Source organism: Thunnus albacares, chromosome 6, assembly GCF_914725855.1.
Source record: "Thunnus albacares chromosome 6, fThuAlb1.1, whole genome shotgun sequence".
Lineage (NCBI taxonomy): Eukaryota > Metazoa > Chordata > Actinopteri > Scombriformes > Scombridae > Thunnus > Thunnus albacares.
The window spans coordinates 19,778,948-19,800,943 of NC_058111.1; the positions used below are offsets into that span (position 1 = coordinate 19,778,948).

The following is a 21,996-nucleotide window of genomic DNA, read 5'->3' on the forward strand; positions in this document are numbered from 1 at the left end:
TCTTCAGTGATGCTACTAACTACAGAAACTGAAAATCAGCACTGAGTGATTTTTTTATTAGTTTATCTGTAATGATGTTCTATTCAAGTGAAGTTAAGGATAGGCATGAGGGTCCTTCATCTGATGGTTCACTTGGCAATTTTGGTCCCTATTGTATATCTTCTTTTATACTAATTTGATCACTCAGAGCCGTGTTTGTCAAACCATTTAAATATGTTTACCTTGCAGTAAAAAAATTCTAATTCTACAAATGTGTGATGAAAAAAAGACAGAAACCACACACTTTTACAGAGTGATATAAGAAAATGGCAGATGCAGCAAAGTCAAATATGGCCACCATCAGATCAAAGACAGGAGCTCATCTCCTGTCGCAGTCATGGATCAGACACATATGACCACTACCAGACTGGACACACTGTCAGCAGTCATTTAACGTGTGGTTGTGTGAAGCTGTCTTGAAAAAAATCAAAGATACAGTTTGATATGAATAGCGGAGGGATCCACCTGTTGCTCCTTTTTCTGATTGGCAGCAGTCTTTAGATAACAGCGTGGGAACTGTCTCAAGGGATACTCAGTGATGCAGGTGTAGGCTTAGATAAATATGGCTACTATCCAGCTGAACACGCTGCCAATGATCCTCACATTTTATCACTTACTCTGAATAATCAAACCCTCCAAGTATATAAATACTTAAAGAGGAGCACAGCGGTGAGGAGATGGCAGTAGAAGAGTTGGCGACAGTGCCAATGGTTCTTGTTCAAGTCTCGCCAAAAACCTTAAGTGACAGAGGTGTAGATGTAGACGAATATGACCACTAAAAGATTGAGGATGGTTCCAATGATGCCCAGCACGGCTAGAATTCGCTCTTCGCGGTCGTTCGTGGCGTCCTCCTCTCTTGCATGAGCGCTGCAGACATAGCGGCTGCCGGGGACCATGGTTACCATCACAGAACCCCACCCCCACAGGGCGCGACGCCTGCTTATGGAGGTGAAAGGGAGGACAATGTTGAAATTAAAAAGAGGAGAGAGGCAAATGGAAATGGGAGGGAGAAGAGAGGAAAAAATAGATTAATTATTTCTGACACAGAGTGGCTGAAAATTCTTCCGCTCTTTCCCAAACACATGCACACACACACGTACATTTGCACACACAATCTTTTCAGTTAAAAACTTTTTCAGCCATGCATCTGGGCATTGAATATTAACCACACCAGTGTTTGTTCGCATAGTTGCACCAAAAGTAGGAGTTTGTCTTATTCCAAAGCATATCTCCTCTTACTTTCCTCCTCTGACTCTTTGTTCTCTAACTCTCTCTTTTTTCCTCCTTCCCTCCTTCCTGCTCCTCTTCCTCCCCTCATATTTTCTCACCTGTTTCACATCATATTGACTGCAAGACAAGTACAACTCAACAAGACATCATTCAACACCTTCTGGTTTTATTTAAGTGCTTGCTTGCGTGTCGTGCACAGGCCTTCTTCATTCACCTGTTCACCTCTACTAATTTCTCCCATCATCCTCTTATGTCACGCTTTGTTTTTCCTCTCCTTCACTTTTACCTATCCCCTCTTCTCTCCCTTTTCTTAACTACTCATACATCTATAACATAATTTTTTCAACAAAATATATATGAACATCCAAATTATTTCAATCAAAACATGTGATGAAATTCCATATGGTCCAGTCTATAAAATTCCTTATACTCTTCAGTTTTCCTCCTTTCCATTCATCTGTTTGTCTCCCTTTTCACCCTGTCACTGAGCATTAGTACTGATGTGAGATCAGTGGTGTCGGTTAAAAATGAATGAGGTTGGACGCTGATGAGGGAATTATCTGCAGTCCTCTGAGATAATTTGTGAGTGCAGGGCGAAAAGGAGGTTAGGATGAGGGCAGTGTTAGTGTGTGTGTATCTCTCTCTCTCTCTCTCTCTCTCTCTCTCTCTCTCTGTGTTAATGCATGCACGCTAAAATAAGAATGACTTCTGGGCTTTACACAGAAAGTAAGACTGCACTGAGCTGTCCCAACCGGGAAGGCTATCCATAATACGGTCCACTGGTCAATCGCCTCATCCAGTTTTGTCAATAATTCAGCTCCTACCAATAAAATCATAGACAAATAGAAATCACAGAAAATATTATTTTCGTTTTGTTTTGTTTTGTTATGTTTTGTTTTGTTATATTATGGATACCAACACCAAAGAATGTATAATCAAATGTTTCTCTTCTCCTGCCCCCTCTTCTTTTGTGTTTATGCTTTACTCCCTTCTCCACTTGTTGTTCTGTCTTTTCATTTTGTTGGTGCGCTGGGTAAACATTTCAACATCCAGCAGCTGTTCTGGCAGCCCAGGGGTGTGTGTGTGTGTGTGTGTGTGTAGAGTAAGGACAGGGACATAGCACTATCTTTTGATGCAGCTTAGCCATTCAACAGTGTAATGTGATTATTTCCGACCCAATTAGAGGGAATGCATGGCACACCTCAAAATTTATGGCCATAAAGAACATTGATAGAAGAAAAAGGGAAAAAAAGACTTCAACGGGGAGAATGAAGAGTTACAAAGAGACAAAGAATAAAGTACAATAGATAAATGAGATTAAACATAGGGACAAAATTTGCTGCTACAACAATGTAGAGTGAACATTTTTGAACATCCACATTTAGGTGATAATTCTACTTTATATTTATTAATGAGGTCGCAGTGGGTGGTGGTGGTGTACTGGAGTGCATTATATTGAAAAATGTTCCTAATATTTTGCCCCCCTCTTGTATATTAATGCAGTGGACAAAATATTAGGAACACCATTCAGTATAATGCACCCCAGTACACCACCACCACCTACTGCACTATCGTCTTACAATAACCGAAGTGAAGTGTAGGGTATTTGATCTTATTTGTAATTAAAAACAAACAGGTTAGATAGACTAAATTGAAAATACAGGCCTCAAAGTACAACCTCGATGCAATAAAAGTGAGTACACCTGTGACCACTGAAAGAAAAGTGAGTACACCTGTGATCACTGATACAAAAATGATTACACTTGTGACTTCCAATTAAGACTAATTGCCTGAACAATGTTATAAAAGAACCTGTGAACATCACAACTTTCTGAGTTTTGGTCTTGGTTGTGTAGACATGCAGACATAAGAAACCAGACTGTGAGACTTCATAAAGATGGGAGAGGGTTAGTTGCAGCAGTGGTTAGGAGGTACAGGAAGACCCATACTACCAATAACAGAAGGTGCATTGGTCATCCTCAAAAAATGACGGCGCGCATAATTCACTATTTGCTAATTCACAACCATGCATTGAAAAACAGACGGCAAGTGCTTCTGACTTGGTACAAGGATTATCTGTGGAAATTGGTGTTTTAGTGACTGCTCAGACATTGCAAGGGACATTGCATGAAGTCAAACTCTACAGACGATGTCCAAAAAGAAAACCATTGCTCACAAAACAGCACAAACTTGCAAGATTAAACTTTGCCAAAGAACATGAAAAGAAGCCTGATGAATATTGGCAGCACATTCTTTGGTCAGATGAAACCAAAATAAATTAGTTTGGGTCAGATGGAGTCCAGCATGTCTGGCGTGGACCTGGCCAGGACTACCACAGTGACTGCACAGTGCCAACCGTGAAACATGGAGCTGGGAGTGTGCCGATATGAGGCTGCATGAGTGCAAAAGGTAGATGGTAGGTAGATGCCACCATGAAAGCAAGTTTGTATAACCAAATACTGAATGAAAAGATGACTCCTGGTCTCAAGAAGGCTGGCAGGAGAGGAATATTCCAACATGACAATGATCCCAAACACACCTCAAAAATCACACAAGTTTTTAAAGAAGAAAAAAGAGAAAAGCGGCCAAGTATGTCCCCTGACATGAATCCAATAGAACACCATTGGAGAATTTAAAGAGGGAGGTATAGCAACAAAATACCTCCAGCAAAAAGCAGTTGAAAACAATCATCTGTGAAGAATGGCAGAACATCTCTCCACAGATTTGTACAAGACTGGTATCATCCATGCCCAGCAGGATTGAATCTGTTGGCAGGCATATGAAATATTGAAAAATAAAAGAATGGAGTCTCAGTGATGAAGGGTGTGCTGCCTTTTGTTGCAGTTCATTCTTAAATATGTACTTTTTATTATAGTTTAAGTAATCAAACATTCTGTTTTTCAAGTGAATTGGCTTAATTCTTCTTGGGTATTGTCTGAAAACAAATCAAATTGTATTAAAGGAAAATGATTTGTAATTACTACATACATTTTAGTGTATATGACCAGGGGTGTACTCAGTTTTGTTATATACTGTATATATGCACAATAACATATCTTATAAATGTTAGTTTCTACCTTCCATTCACAAACTACAGACATTAGACTAGACACTATAAAAATGTGATTATTATATTCCATGAACACACTCTTTCTCTTCCTCTCTCTCCCGTCCTTCCTTCCCTCCCCCCTTCAAGAACACACATCTTAATGAACCGTGCAGCAGCTCAAGCATTTAGTCAATTCAAATTAATATTTGAATACATCGACTCAGCCTTTCAAACCTCTACCATCCTATCATATTAACAAAATAGCAGGAGGAAGAGGAGGAGGAATCAGATGTGATTATCTGGTACAACTTGTGATATTTTTGGCCTATGTGAAACACTAGCATATAATTTATTTTTAATCACTATAAAGGTCTTTCCCATTAATTGTAGTTGCATTGTAGGAAGCAGTCAGAAGCATCATATTTGAATTAAATCTCAGTTTTGCCCATTTCAACACGTAATGTTGGTTGAAACACTGTGACTCTAACATTAGTATATAACTAACTAAATAAAAATGAAGCTCTGTGTCCCCAGTTCTGACTGTAAGTTCAGCTCTTTTCATGTACAGAAATAGTTTTGGAAAACAATATGAAGTCAGTAAAGTCATTGTAAATCAATCATAATTGGATGCTCTTGCTTCTGCATATTTTACAAATGGCAAATATTATTCTGAACTTGTTTTGAACCACACAATGAGGACACTGTGCAGTTGCATTACAAATGCACAGCAGCGCTGGGGAATTCACCAACGGCTTCCCCACTGAGTGAGCAATGCAAGGCAGTCTGCCCCATGAAACTCATGCATAATATTCATCATAATTGGTGCAGATAGCTGCTCTGCTTATTTAACTGTCAAATTAATTTATATAGGGTGTGATATGAATTCCCTACGGATGGTCCATCTGCAGTGCAGCATGCATTACTGTGGGAGTCTGAGGTTGCATTCACTACCAAGGTAATCTCATGGAAACATCTAGAATGGAAATAGGAGCTTGTGAGATGCATACTTAAATTCTAGCACAAAAAAGGTCATTGCTTTGCTGTTACCAATTAAAACCATCTTTGCAGATTTTGTTGCAGAGAGTTTAATTTAAGTTTATGTAAGTGTGAGCTGTTGTATGTGTTCTTCAAATATCTATAAAAGATCTGTGCAGACATGGCCACTTCTTGAAGGACTATTTTGCCCTTTATTAAACAGATTGTGCTTCTTGTGAGACTTTGCAATGCTTCATAAACAAAATATTTAGTATTGTATATTTAGTCATGCAGGGATTTGCTAAAAGGATACAGTACACAAATAGATACAGACCTACAAATATGTGGACAGATAGGCGGACATAATTAGAAGCAGCAGTTAAAATGCTGAAAATTTTAGCATCCAAATCGTGTGTGTGTGTGAGTGTGTGTGTACTTCTGTGCGTAAGGTCTTAAATAGCAACAATCTTTTCCAGCGGGGTGCTCTAATGGTTTTGTTCTGATCTTTGTCTGAAACATTAGCAAAAGGTAGACTAGACTGTCTCCAAGTTCACACATAGTTCATTTCACGTGTACTCTAAATTATACATTCATTTGGTAATAGTTACACCATATTTACATTTATCTTGCACATGGTCTTATCCCATGTCTTCATCTACATTGTCGTGCTCTTTCTGAGTTGCTGTCAATCTGTTATTTTTGCAAAAGAGAGAATACATAAACCCCACTAATACATTTCTGTGAACCTAGTTCACCCAACAGTGTGGGAGGAGAAAATCAAGCACTGAATGTACTCAAAGTCTTTAGTGGACCTGACTGGTACTGATTCCATGCTGTTAATGAAGAACTAACAATTAATAAAGTATTGTCTACTTCATCATCTTAGGAGGCTATATCCAAAAACAGTTCAAATACTTGAACATGTAATAAAAATCTGGTAAATGTTTAAATTGCTTTGTTATATCTGGATGTAAGAAGATTGAGTCATCATCTCAGTGCTTTATCTACCCAGCAATCATAATCAAGGCAGGGCTGATGGAAGTTTTGAGTTTCCCACTGCCATCAGCATGTCACCTGTGCTACATGGTTGACAGCTGTTAGCCATCATCAAGCCAGCAACAATATCACCAGTGCCTAGCCTGTTCAGTTTAATGTTTCTATGTGTTTCATCCTCTTCTTAACATATCTCTTTAGCACTGTGACATAATTTTTCAGCAGTTGCACTATCTCAACACTAATATGACTCATTGTCACTTTTTTATTCATAATTACAGTCTTGGTATATACAATTTTGCTGTATTCACGGTTGCCACAAACTCTTAAAGGCACATTCTCCCTTTTTTACAGTTACAATTTCCTTACTGTGAATGTAAGTACAGTATCATTAAATTACCATGTTTCATTTTACAGTTGCAATATTACTACCGTAACTCTATGGGTAATACTCTACTTCAATCACACGCATGCAATTGCTGACTGAAATTTGCATATCTGTAGCCAGCCGATCAGGATGTGCCTACCAATTATGTGTATCTCACACAGTGTATAAGGCAGGGCTTTTCTGCGGCTCTCATCCCAAAACCACTTCAGCAGACGGTGTAGGAGTGGCAGGGTCCATGGGTAGAGGGCTCCGCCTGTGTTTATAGAACTAGGGTTACAATATCGTAACTTTCGTTCTATCTCACACAGGCTCCACCCTCTACAGGACCCTGTGGCTACAGTAGGCTGAGCCTGATGAATGTTTGCCCTACTATAAGTTAGTCACTGCGGCCCTCCTACTTCTTAATAATCCAAGCTGCTTCAGCGGGGCAGTAGGGGGCCCAACCCAGTCCAGTTACCATGAACATGAAACTGGTTGTAACCATGGCCTAACCTAGCAGGGGTCAAAAATCATATAACAGACATCCTGCACACCTCATTTCCTGAGTCATCTTGGATCATGGGAGAATGTTGGTGTATAATTGCCTAGGAGGGGTCAGGTGAACCACAGCTAACACTCACACCACCCTTTTCACAAGGCCTGAGTCACCTCTGCGAGTACAGACCTTGAAAAGGAGCCTGACATGTCCAAGAGATAGAACCTTGTGAACGGACAAGGTGTAGACCAAGATGTTGCCATACATACCAAGCTAGCAGTGAACGTTCCCACAACATTGGTTGACACTACCCACAAGTTCTAATAATGTTTTAAAGAAAATGTTTGTTTTTTTGGTTCTGAGAATGTTCTAGGATAACATTCTCTAAAAAATCCTATAAATGTTTATTGATAACATTGTTAGAACATTATGCCCAAACATTCCTTAAAATGTTTTCAGTGGGAAGGTTTTTTTTTGGTTCTCAGAATATTCTAGGATAACATTCTCTAAAAACATCCTAAAAATGTTTGGTGACAACCTTCTTAAAATGTTTAGTGATAACATTGTTAGAGCATTATCCCCTAACAGTCTCAAAACATTTTCCAAATGTTGCAGTGAGAATGTTCTTCCTTTGTTATCATGTAACATTGTAGGAATGTTTTATAAAAGACCAGCTGAGTGAGTGCTTTCTGCATTACATAGCCTCTGTGACCAGCTGGATGAAACAGGATGGGAGAAAAATGTAATTTGTTTTTATTAAAACATTTTCAACACACACAGAACAGCATGAGCATGAACAGTGGTGGGAGGGGGTGGTTAACTCTGCTGGCACATCCGAGGGGGGAGGGGCGGCTGTTGAACATAGCTCTTGCTGATATGACGCTCCCTTCCACTGACAGCCGTTTTGGCTGCAGGCTCTCCCCATGCGTAGGGCCTCTGTGGGGGTCTGCTGGTGATTTTCGTCCTGGCATGGGCGACTCAGCAGGCGTGGGCGGGTCAGTGCTGCAGTGTGTCCGTCGAGGTGGTCTGGGAGGTGGCTGACAGTGCTCTGCCATGCCTGTGCACTCTCCTCCTCACTGTGGTGTTACAATTTCATTTAGCAGATGCTTTTATCCAAAGCGACATACATCTGAGAGCTGATACAACACAATCAAGGATCTAGTCAGGAGAGAACAAGAGTTTGAACCAAGCGGCAAACTCTGGGGCTGAAAAATTAAGCCAATGCGGAAAACTGCAGCTCCTTGAATGGCCACTTGAGGCTGGCTCCAAAAGTGAGTCAATCCCCATAGACCCCCATGCTAAAATGCCAAGCTTTACAGCAGAATTAAACATGTTTACAGCCTGGTGCAAAAAACAGTTTTGGTCTCTATAGCTAATTTCCCTTTCATGACAACTGTATGGGGGGTGATTTTTTCTTTTATAACTCACCTGTTTAAATTTTATTAAGCCGTAAAGTTATGCATAATGAAGGACATGGCTGCTTTGAGTGACAGGTCCACCAGCCGCTAGGTAGCTTGTTTCAGCCATTCGGCCCGCCTCTTTGCCCATTTTTGATTGGCTGGGAGTTATGCAGAGTCACACACTACCAAGATGGCGACAGACAGGGCCGCTCACTTTGAGCCTCAAAACCGCACTTCAGAAACCAACAGGTGACATCATGGTAACAACGTCCATACTTTTATACAGTCTATGGTTTGAACGTACATGCAGGGAGGCTTGCCAGTAAGGAGTTGCAGCAGTCAATGTGTGATATTGCGAGAGCCTGTACCAGGAGTTGTGCTGCATGCTCAGACAGGTAGGGTCTGATCTTCATGATGTTGTACAGGACAATCCGACACAACCGAGCGATTGAGGCCACATGATTCTTAAAGACTAGTTGGTCATCGATCATGACACCCAAGTTACGGGCAGACTTTGTGGGGATGAGTTGGGTTGATTCGAGCTGGATGCTGATGTTTTGTTGTATATAGGGACTGGCTGGGAAGACAAGGAGCTCAGTCCTAGAGAGGTTGAGTTGAAGGTGGCATTCTTTCATCCATGCTGATATATCAGCAAGGCATGATGAGATCTGAGCCGAGACCGTGTGGTCTTCTGGCGGGAACAACAGGAAGAGCTGGGTAACGTCAGCATAGCAATGGTATAAGAAACCATGGGAGCGGATGATTGCGCCAGGTGAAATGGTGCATATTGAGAAAAGAAGGGGACTAAGCACTGACCCTTGAGGAACCCCTGTGGATAAGCTGTGAGGTTTGGACACTTTCCCCCTCCAAGATGCTCTAAAATATCTCCCCGAGAGGTAGGACATGAACCAGTGGAGTGTGGATCCTGAGATACCAAGCTCAGTGACTGTGGAGAGGAGGATTTGATGGTTAACTGTATCAAAGGCAGCTGACAGAACTAGCAGCAAAAGAGCTGAGGACTCACCAGCAGCTCTAGTAGTAGTGATTCCATAACCCACAGGAGTGCAGTCTTGGTAGAAGGACCCCACTTAACGCCAGACTGATTGGAGTCGTACAGGTTGTTCTCAGAAAGGAATTCAGATTCTTGGTTAAAGACTATGCACTCAAGTATTTTTGATAGGAAGGGCAGGAGTGAAACCGGTCTGTAGTTTTCAACCTGGGCTGGGTTGAGTGTAGGTTTTTTGAGCAGCGGGGTGACTCAGGCTTGCTTAAATGTGGCGGGGACACCTGTTGTGAGTGAAGAGTTGATGATGTGTGTAACTGCGAGGTTAAGTGCGGGGTAAATGGTCTGTAGAAGGTTGGATGGTATTGGGTCCAGTGGACAGGTAGTAGGACAAGAGTCCAGCAGAAGTTTGGAGATTTCGTCCTCAGTCAGAGGGTAGAATGAGGAGAGTGTGGCCCTGAGTGGAGGGCGGAGGAGGAGGCATACTGAGGAGTGAGTTAAAGGCAGAGAACATTTTCCGCACATCTGTGGCATCACAGATCTTGTTCTGATAGTAAGTAATTAAAATGGAGGAGAATGATGCGAGGAGACCCTGATAGTCAGTGAGGTCAATGGGCTCTCTGGATTTACGCCATTTTCTCTCTGCTGCTCTGAGTTCCGCCCTTTGCTCTCTGATGACTTCAGTGAGCCATGGACTGGGGGGGTGATGCAAGCAGATTTGGATGTTAGAGGGCAGAGATTGTTAAGAGAGGCAGCTAGTGAGGAACAGAGTGTGTCTGTAGTCTCATTGACCAGGAGTGAGGAAAATTCATTAGGAGGAGGCAGGGTAGCCAAGACCTCATTGGAAAGTTGAGTCAGTGTGAGGTACCGGATTTCGCGGCAGAAGGAGGAACATGAGGATGCTCTGGTAAGGTGATCGTGAATTGAATAAAGAAGTAGGGGTTAGGGATGTAGGAGGGTGACAGACATATTTGCTGTGGAGCAATGCCGAGTCAAAATCAGATCAGGAGTATTGCCTGCTTTGTGTGTGGGAGGGGTGGAGACCTGTTTGAGCTCAAATGAGGACAGAAGTGACAGGAGGTCAGCTGCTTGGGTTTTGTCAATATGAATATTCATGTCTCCCATGACAATTAGTGGTGTGTCATTATCAGGCATGGCTGAGAGTGATGTGTGAAGTTTGACAACAAAGTTCCCCAGTTGACACCCTGGTGGGCGGTATATGACAACCACAAACAGCTTAACAGGAGCAGTAACCCTGATTGCATGTTATTCAAAGGAGGAACAAGAATTGCAATGCACCTTGTCTCCTCCCTGACTAGAAGAAGGGGTGAGCGGCAGATGGCAGCTCAGCTGTGCCTTTTCCTCTTCCAGCCTCTTGAAGCACTGAGTGACAGAGGAAATGGACCCGAAAAGCCCGTCTGGAGCTATGGGAGCTCCCACGATGTCTTCTCTGTCCTTTCTCTGTAGGGCTGTGAGTCCCAGGCACATGTGATGTGAACCCACTGTGGCAAGCGACATCACACGCCTTGCGGCAGTAGCAACTCCTTGAATCAGGTTGTCTGACTGATGGTGCGGCCCAGAAATTTGATCTGTTCCGTTGTTTGTGTGTGTGTGGGGGAAAACGCTGAAAAATTCTCTCAAAATATTCCAGCATGTACCTACCCTGCACCAGCTGAGGTAGCAGCTTCCAGCTAGCTGACCAGCCAGCTGAGTGAGGAATCAGGAGGGCTGCATGGGCCCTTTCCAGGGGTGGACAGCTTCTCCCTGTACGGCCCTGCAGTCTCAGGAAGGAAATCAGTCCCGTGACTGGTGACTTTGTTTTCAGCAGCTCCTTCCAGAATGGTTCGACACACATATGTCCTGGAGAGGAGGTGAAACAAAGGATGGTGGAGCTGGATGAGCTGGGCCATAAAAGCCTTCACATAGCCAGCTAACCGGTTGGACGGGATAAGCAGGGGCAGTGTATACACTCTGCCACCATGGTCATAACCTTCGGAAAATCATGAACTGAAGTCAGAGATGGACTCCCGAAGGTCAGCGATGTTGCAGACACAGTAGAGAGATTGTCACCATTGTCCATTGGCGAAGACCCTGGGACAGTCTCAGTCAAGGTGTCTGGCGGCATCCAGCCGGGTCCAGCAGCAGAGGCGGTGGCAAAGCACCAGGTAAAGTGGGGGACTCATGATTGATGCAGAGATCTATCTTGAGTTCCGGGTTAATCTCATCGCAACAGAGCGAGACGTCACACAACCGAAAATGGTCCCACCATTGCTGGAGTCGAAAATGAGGAAGTCCTCGGCAGTGAACGCAGGGTGGTGGCTATATCGTGCCATTCTCTGCGTGGTCCCGACCGAAGCACTTGAAGCAGAAGAGATGCCTGCCAGCGGCGGTGATGAGGCCAGGGCAGGATGGACAGAAACGAGCTTGCTGGAGCAGCGACTCCATCCGTGGAGAGGTAAGATCAGTGAACAGATTTGCCATCGCTAAAGTGAAAAGGATGAGAGCGGCAGAGAAGCACTGCCTTATATACTGTGTGAGACACACGTAATTGGTAGGCGTGTCCAGAATTGCCAGCTATGTACATGCAAATTTCAGTGTGCGATTACATGCGTGTAATCAGAGGAGTGTATTACCTATAGAGTCCTGTGAGGGTGGAACCTGTGTGAGATAGAACTATAAACACAGTAAACCTACTGTAATTTATTTTTGCAGTATACTACTTGTCAATCGCTGCTAGTTAAGTTTCTTACAGTTAGAACTCTGCTCAGGTTGAAGGTGGGCAAAACTATTCTGGGGATTATGTCATGTGTACAAATAAGAATGATGTCAATGTCAATCAAACACAGTCTGTACATAGATACATAGATTCATGACTTCGAAATCTCATGGTCAGGTAATCTGACCTTTTTAACCCTCATCTTGCACCAATGTTTTTGATTATTGGTAAGCAAGACTAAAATACTAATAATGTCAAATACAATATAAATAAAATTAGTTCTACTGTGGCACACTGTGTGTTTATCAGATGTGCATTCAGTAGTGATCATCAGGGGAAGGAGCAATTGCAAGTAGTGATTGGAGTCATTGATTGTTATGGACTCTACAGAAAGTCTCAATCAATGATCTTACAGCTTTTGTGTTTGCTACACTACACACTGTTCAGCCTGTGCAGAGATCAATGAATCAATTACACACACCCACACACAGAGACACACACACACACACACACATAAGCACATAAAGAAAGCTTGTATGGGTTATGTCTAAGCTGTAAAGACCCGTCACAATATACTATGGAGGAGCTGTTTGTTGCCGACATATATCTCTCTGCATGGTTAATACGTTAGCAAGGCAGCACTTTACTGCTGTATTCTAAAATCATTTTGTAAAGCCTATAAACACTTGTATATTTTACATAAATTCACAAGGTTCCTTCTTCTTCTCTCACACACACACACACACTCATACATACACATCACACACATGCACACACTGTGCTGTTGCACAGAGTGATGGTATGGGAACGAGATCCGTATGACACTAGAATGTTCCACAGCCTCATTACGACCTAGAATACGAGGCCAGCGGCCATGAAGCGACTGTCACTTCTCCTCAGCCACAGCCCTGGTTTCTCTGTGTTTGTGCATGTGTGTTTTTACAGTGTGTGTGTGTGTGTGTGTGTGTGTGTGTGTGTGTGTCAGAGAGCACGAGAGAAAGAGAGAATGATGTGTTGTAAGTGACTGTACATGTATATATGCATTACAGCAACAGAAGAGAGAAAATGCATCTGTGTGAAGGAGAAAGTGTTTCATGTTTGTGTGTGTGTGTGTGTGTGTGTGTGTGTGTGGTACCAGTCTCTCTATTCCAGTAGCTCAACAGTTCAAGTGCTAAAATCGTGAAGTCATTATGAAGAACTGGAGAAATTCTTATCATAAAACAAGTGGTAATGAAAACTTGCTGACCAAAGGCAACATTGATTGGCTCAGAGTTTCAAACTGTGATTTGTTTTCTAGTCGATTTACATACATTTTATAGATAGATCAGGCTATTCTCAAATGGGAAGCAACACAAGCAACACATTTTCTTTTTAAACAAATTAATGACAAAGTCAGATCCTTCAGGTGTTACTTGACCGGGTGTCAATATTCCCTGCAATGTCAGGTTCAGAATTTATATCTAATGGCATCAAAATCTTGGGTCTTGGATTTTTATCTTTTGGTTTTGGGAGATGATGTTGACAAATACTAATGAAACCTGTTTCTCTAAATTGTCAAAAGTAACCCTGTTTTCAGCTTTGTGGCAGTTTTTCAGATAATTTAGATACGTTTTTAAATAGTTTATAATATATAGATTAAGAAGTAGGAGAATTTTCTCAACACTACATGGTTTTCATTGGACTGTGATGATTACTTCATTAAATAAAGGTGTTCTCATGGTCATTAATGGCTCTGATGTGGCTGATATTATGAATAGCATGTGATTTAGCAACATAGTTATGGTACATATAAAGCTGTATTTTATGAAAATCTAGCTGAAGCAGAGTCTCAGATTTGTGACTGTACATGGGAAAGCATTATTCATCCCTGCATACGGGGCTATACATTTATATATAAGGGCATTGGTGTGCGTTTTTGATAAAACACCATCCTGGCATGAACTTCATGCCAGGATGGTGTTTTCATGTTTCATTCTTCATTCATACTGTACTCATTCTTTATGGTTAAACATGCCTTGGTTCATGGGATTGATTCAGTTTTCATTCTGGTGCCAGGCTCGATGTCATTTGACCCACTGGGCACCTGTATCATGTGGAATCTTGTGCGTATCTTATGGGAATCAGTAACCTGACGCGCCACATGGTTTGTTACACAGAACAATCTGGGAAGTCATCCTTGGAAACTTTGTGGAAAAGGGCAGGCACTTTCAAAAAATACTTGGCAGGTGATTGGATGAATCATCTGTTTATCACCATCTTACCTTGTGAGAGCTGGATTCGCGAGATCACGCAAGAATCCTCATCGGATGCTGATTGGTCCGAACCAGTGGTGGTTCAGACACAAACGCATAACTAGAAGCCTGACAAGATGGATTTTTGCGTGATCTTGTGATCTTATGATCTTGCGAATCCAGCTGCCTCACAAAGTAATAATGTGATCCACTGGACCTACATATCATGCAGATCACATGACCTGCATCCATTAATGTAAATTATTGTGATGCTCCTGAACTCTGAGTCCTCTTATTGACCTTTCACCTTTGACTTTGGCCTACCTCCTGAGGGAATACGATGCTCATTGGTGGGTAGACAAATTACACACACTACAGGCACAGACGCTGGTACACATGAAAGTGTAGCATTGAAACATGTACTCACCACACATTGCACCAGGGGGGCAGCCAAAAACTCCTTTCCTTCTTCTCTTTATCCAAGCATGTTGTCTGTTTTTTCCTATCCTCCGTCCCGCTGCTTTCTTTCACCTCACTCTTCACCTCCTTCTCCTCCCCCTCCCTGTCCCCCCTATCACCACTGCTGTTCACGTCCAGCTCTGTCGCTGGTGGGGAGAATCCAGGCGACACATACACACAAACACACAGCTCCGGGCGATGCTTTGAAAATGCACTCAGACGCAGCTGGGTTCAAAGCTTATACACACACACACACCTACACCCACACAAGCACAAACACAGCCGAGCTCCTCGACAGTCCCTGCACCCCCACGCAGCCACACACACACATAAACATGCAGCTGGTCTGTCCGCAGCTGGATGGGGACTGTGGCGTTGTGTCTCCCCGCGTTATTCTCGTGGTGTTTTGAGGAATCTCTGATTCAGGTCAGAGAGAAGGAAGTCTGTATCTTTTTGCCATTAAGACTTATCTAATTTGAGAATCACCCATCGTGACTTATTCAGTCAAAAATGGAGTATACATCCTGCTTCCAGTTAAAAGGATCCTTCGTGTTGATGCACATCAATGCAGTTCAGGACTTATATTTCCTCAAGCCATGACAGCAATCCTTCTCTCGTAAAATCCCTGTAATGAAGCTATTTTCAGTGACCAGTCCAGGACAAAACAGAAATAGGAAACATTTATGAATAGCTTTAACAGTGTTTGGCTTATCACATCTGGCAGTGATACTGCAGGTACCTCTCAGTGGCTTTCAAAGCTGGTACAACATGTAAATCCACTCTCTGTTCATCAGCCAGGGATGGATCTTGTTCTTGTAGAAAAAAAGAGGATGTTCCAGTCCCGGTGTGGTCTTAATGAGCTCTCCTTCCTTGCTGCTGCCACATGATACAGGTCCAGTTCCTCTCTCTGTAGTCGTTCCACTCTCCCAAAAAAAATCACACAGCCAGGAAGCCGAGTCTTGGTTAATTTGTAGGTCTTGTCTTAATTGGCAGCAACATCTCAATTTAACCACAGTAGCAGCTTATCTATTCCAGTGTGACATCAACTCGAATAAAAAATCATCTGTGTTTCTTCATCCTGTTTTCCCCTCTGTGGTGCAAGGAGCAAGTTCTTTCCAGAGTGGCCTGTCAGCATCAATATTTAACAGGAACGTCTTGCTATGTTTCTGTCACAGTTAAAGTTTACATGTTCCTGTTGTTGTGCGGTGGATGACATGTTCTCTGGTCAGGTCTGGTCTTTCAGTCCTTCTCCCCTCTTGCTTTCTGCTTGGATGGTAGATTTTGCTCTGATATGGCCCAATTTGTTGTGTTCTTTGGTCTGTTCTGCTCCTTTCTTCATTTTCTAACCTTCTCAAAGCTCATCATCCCATACGCAGTCATGTTCTTTCCCTGTAGCAAGACACTCACTAACTCAGGACTTTTTCCCCTGTAGCAGCTCAAGCAGTTTTTCATAAAGCCTGTCCTTCTGTCATTTGCAGTTCTGCGTCCACTGTCTACCCTGCAGCAAACCTTCATTCAACCTTCCCTCAACTGGCTTCAGTCATACTAAACCCTCCACTTTCTAAACTCACCGCCTTTTCTCGCCTCCCTCTCCCTCTAGCAAGCTGATTCACTTGGCCTATATCTCACTCACCACTTGCCAGTGTGGATTCTGTCTTCATCCTGTCCTTCCTCTAAAGACTGTTCAATTCTGGTCAGCTCCTCTTTATTTTTTCTCCCCTATATCTCTCTCAATGCTCTTCTATCTCCCTCTACCTCTTCTCTCACATGCAGAGCTGCTGTGCTCTGACTCATACTGCTCTCTCCTCCCTTTTCCTTCCAGAAGCTTGCAAATGTTCCTGTTTTTTTTTTTTTTTTTTTATCTTCTCTCTCTAACAACACGTCAGGATCCATTCAGCATTTTTCTTTGTCCCAGGCACCAAAATGACGCCTCTGCATCCTGCTGAGACAGATGGAAGGATAGCCAGTGGATAGACAGTCAAGCAGAAGCATGCATGGATTTATAGATGGGTGGATGAATGGCTTGACAGGTTGACTGCTCTTCTGTGATATTTAGGAAATTCAGGAATAAAAGGCCTCTCACAGTCCCTATTTAGTCAAAACTATTCAGAATATATTCTATTGATATTTTATTGATTTATAGCTATTGAAGCCATTAATTTATAGCTACCTGAATGGTAATCCTCTTGTGACAATCCTCTCTCTTAATTTCTACCTCTCTCATCGATTCTCTCCATCCCTCTGTCTGCTCCTGCAGCCTCAGTCTGTGCTATCACTAAAATGCAGCATCCCTCTTCCTCCCCCCCTCCCTTCTCCTCCTCCTCCTCCTCTCTGTCTCTCCCACTCTGTTTCCCTCATTTCCCCCCCTTTTCCCCCCTCCGCTCCTGTTCTCTCTATATTTGTCCTTCTCTGCATCGCTGTCTTCCACTCTCTCCATCTCCTCCTTCGCCCCTTTGCTTTTTTTTTTTCTCTTACACCCTATCTCTGCTTCCCCCATCACCACCACCACTTCTCCTCTCATTTTCACCGTCCTCCACGTGCTTTTTTTCACCCCTCCCTCGCGAAGAGAAGCTTCCAGAAGAGAGTGGACAGGCTTAGCGAGTGGAAAGCTCTCAGGACATGTGAACACCATTCATAACCCTGCCTGCCACATGAATTATGTACAAACACAATACATTCATATTTTCTCATATGCATGTACACACAGAAACACACACTCTTTCTCCTTCTGGCTAAAGTGAACATACAGGAAGGTTTTTGTTATGTATGCATACCTGAGCAACATTCACAGTCTCACACACACACACACACACGCACACACACACACAAATGCACACTAATGGCAATGATAATGAAAGAGGTTTTTCTGCAGAGTGAGACCGCAGCTGCAAATTGTTGAAAGATTGAACAGAGAATATATGTAGAGCATGTTCATAAGGCTACAGCCGTGCACACACATACTTTATGTATAGAGCACGCAAACACACACACACTGCACATGTGGGGAGAAAAATGTTCTCATTTGAAATGTAAATTCTGTTTGACAAACAGTGACAGAATCATTGAATAAATAAATGAAACATCAGCCCCATTAGGTTTGTGTGACTGAGGAGAGAAAGAGAAAGAGAGAGAGTGTGTTTGAGTGTGTGTGTGAGTGTTTGCCAGTATGGACGTAGTGTGTGTCAAGATGTGTCTATTGTTCAGTATTGAACATTTGTATGCGCATGTGTAAACTATGGCATGTATTTGTATCACATCATCCTTTGTGCGTGTGTGTGTGTGTGTGTGTGGCTGGTTAGAGTTGTCCTTTTGGCCTCTAGCATCACCCAGTGCCACCATCTATTATGCAGCCAGCCAGATGGAAAGGATGTGTGTGTGATGTGAGTGTGTGTCTGCATCTGTGTGTGTGTGTGTGTGTGTCTGTGTGTGAGTGTGTGTGTGTGTGTGTGTGTGTGTGTGTGTGTGCACACGTGTGAGGAGACTTTTATTTGTGTGGGTGGACTGATTAAAGATCATTACTAGTTATGATGGTTATTGTTTTCCAGAAATTATATAATTAATTATTATATCAATTTATTATTATGTTAAAAACAGTTATGTTCAGGCTTGTTCATCACTTTTTAATGTCCTCTGGAAATGGAAAGAGTGATTAATTTCCATTGTGTTCTGTGCAACTTGCATTGTTTCTGTGTTATGTTTTCTGTATTTTCAGCACTTTTCTGTATCTGGTTGTGTTTTCTGTATTTGGCATTTTGTATTTGCGGCGCTTTTCTGTATTTTGTTGAATTTTCACACTTTGCAGTGTTTTCTTCTAAATGTCACATATTGTGTTGTCAAATTGACGAAGATGTGTTCATGTCTTCATTTGCTTTTTGTTTGTCTTTTTGCATGTGTTTGAAGTGTGTTAAGCTCTCAGTGCCACCATGAAGCTACACAGATTTACAGGATGGGATTACACAGACTGACCTGGTCTTATTATTAAGGAGGCCAAGCTCAGCACTGAAGGCGCAGTGGCACCTTTTTGTTTGTGTACTATTTTTTATTTTCTAACTTTCTTTTTATTTATTTATTTTTCAGTCTATGGCTGTACATAGAACCAAAAACTTGCAAATCAATAGAGACACATTTTCAGTTTCAAGTTTTTTTGGGTTGAACTCAGCGAATACATTATGGTCAAATTGATCCAAATAACTGCTAGAATTTTGTCCTTTTGTCTTCTGTTTCCTGCTTCTTCTCCTATAAATATGATTCAGTCTTCAACATATGCTAAATGAAGCATCTTGGGGATATAAACATGATGTTGATAACTCCAAGTGTTTGCTCATGACTTGAAAATGAATTTTGGCAGCAGAAACACAGAAATTGGAAGTAAGCCATGTCGCTGCATTTCACTCTTTCTTTTGTATTTTGGCCTTACAACTAAACTTAGCACAAAAAGTAAGGAAATTTGTGTTTGGTAGATTATTTCTTTGTTGTAAGAATGCTTCTTGGCAATAAGTCGTATACCGTTGGAAAGCCTGTTTATTTCCCTTTTAAATGGTTCCACATTTGTAAGGAACATGCATTTGTGGGATGAGCAGCAGAGCTGAGTATGTGCCCATGAAAAATTTGCCAAATCTTCTCTGCCATTGCCAAACAGCTTATTTTGCTGTTACTATTGACTCTTGTTTTGAGCTTCTGGCAGCACCTGGGAGCATGGACCCTGCTACAGTGGTCAGTAGGTGTCTGCTCCAAGAATCGGCATGCCACGTTTGACTGATCTGGATAGGGCTCGTGCAATAGGGCAACTTCAAGCTGGTGTTCCGCAAAACCAAGTTGCGGCATTATTTGGAGTGAGCCCTAATACCCTCTCTAAAGTGAAGGCCAAGCTCCATATAACGGGTGATGTCAGAGACAGGCCGCAAAGTGGGCATCCCAAGAAGACGACACCCCAAGATGTTTCCTCACCCTGTCAGCCCTTAGGTACCGTAGGCTGTCTTCTACAGATTTGCAGTCAAGGTTTGCAGGACGATATGGCCGACGACTCTCAGCCCAGACAATCTGGAACAGACTGCACGCAGCCAATCTCCGGTCTCATAGGGCTGTCAGGAGGCCTACTATGACTGCCCTTCGCCGTCAGGCCCGTTTGAACCTGAACATGTGGAGGAACGTTACGTTCAGTGTTGAGTCCAGATTCTGTCTACGGCAGTTGGATCGTTGGGTCAAAGTGTGGGGAAGACGTGGAGAATGCTATGCTGATTACTGCACCGATAGAGTGCACATCTTTTGGTGGAGGCAGTGTGATGGTGTGGGGCGGCATCTCCCTCACTGGAAAAATGAGGCTTGTCATCATTGGAGGCAATCTCAATGCAGAGAGATATCGAGATGAGATTCTGCAACCAGTAGCAAACCCATATCTCGACAGTCTGGGACCGAACTCTATCCTCCAAAATGACAACGCTCGCCCCCACAGAGCGGGGTTTATTAGAGACTACCTCCAGAATTTGGGAGTGGAGAGGATGGAATGGCCTGCCAGCAGTCCTGACCTCAACCCCAATGAACACTTGTGGTATCAGCTTGGGCGTGCTGTTCGTGCCAGAGTGATCAATACAACCATGCATTTGTTGCAAGTCGGCTGACTTGCAACAAATGCTGGTTGAAGAATGGGATGCCATCCCACAGCAGTGTGTGACCAGGCTTGTGACCAGCATGAGGAGGAAACGCCAGGCTGTTGTGGCTGTGTATGGTTCTTCCACACGCTACTGAGGCTCCTGTTTGTTAAATGAATAAATTGTTAAATTGCCAATATGTCTTGTTTCTTCAAACTTCAATCATCCAATCCACCAAACACCAAACAAGAGTCAATGGCAGAATAAGCTGTTTGGCATTGGCAGAGAAGAAATGGCAAATTTTTCATGGGCGCAACTCACATACTCAGCTCTGCTGTTCATCCCACAAATGCATGTTCCTTACAAATGTGGAACCATTTAAAAAGGAAATAAACAGGTTTTCCAATGATTTATTGCCAAGAAGCATTGTCACAACAAAGAAATAATCTACCAAACACAAATTTCCTTACTTTTTGTGCTAAGTTTATTTATGTCATGTGACATCACTATAGCATACAGTACATACTCAAATAGCCCAGGTTGTACTGAAGAGGGTTAAAGATTGATTTAATTGTGAATAAACATAAAATGAGCAATGCTGTCATTGAGTATAATCCAGGGATTTGCTGAATTGTCAATATCGATGACAAAAGAGTTACAATATTGTGCTGACTTTGACATTAGATTTAATACCAAAAAGAGTAATATAATGGTGTATGAAACAAAAGTTCTGAAATCTATGTTCTAAAGTAAGCAGGGTTCAAATATCTTGGTCCATTAGAGATTAAATGACAGAGATGCATGTCACAATTTCATGTTCAAGGCTAATACACACACTGAAAAGGTCTCTTTGTTTAAGGCTTGCTGTATGCCCACTGTATGTAGCAGCATGCAGAGACCACATACAGTTATGTGATCTGGATGTTATTTGTTATGTTGGCTGTGTCTATCAGCATAAAGGAACCCACATGTCAGGCAGGAATAAGAAGCCAATGTACAAATATATGTACATATTGAATAAGGTACAGAAGAGCAGAACTGACGCAGTGGTTAATCCTACTAAATACTTCAGAGATGTGGCAACTCTGGAGCAGGAATCTCTTTCAGTAATTTAATGTGATGTGGATTTTTTTTTATGCTTTACTTGGATAGACAGTCAGGCAGGTAGACGGACAGAATAGACAGAGCAAAGAGACAGATATGGAGGATAAAAGATTAATATAAATACTGACACAGGCATATCTAGCAGGAGAAAGACACAGAGGCAGGAAGGAAGCAGGCACATACTGTATATCTTCTGCTCATTCCAAAGTTTGCTGCGTCATTACCCTGATCAGACCTAAACTGCTCTCTTCCCCTTCATCTGTCTTCCATATTTTCCTTCTCTCCCTTCCCCCACTCTACAAACCCAAATGTGCCTTTGCAAGAAGAAAAACTTTTAACAGCAGAG

The 21,996-nt window shown here is 42.4% G+C and overlaps 1 long non-coding RNA gene across 1 annotated transcript; it reads right to left on the reverse strand.

Annotated features, from left to right (window-relative positions):
- Positions 1-194: 194 nt before the first annotated feature.
- On the reverse strand, positions 195-17,162 carry LOC122983385. Its single transcript, XR_006403665.1, has 2 exons — positions 14,927-17,162; positions 195-975 (listed from the first exon to the last, which is right to left on the reverse strand). It is a non-coding gene; the product is annotated as an uncharacterized LOC122983385 (long non-coding RNA).
- Positions 17,163-21,996: the final 4,834 nt, after the last annotated feature.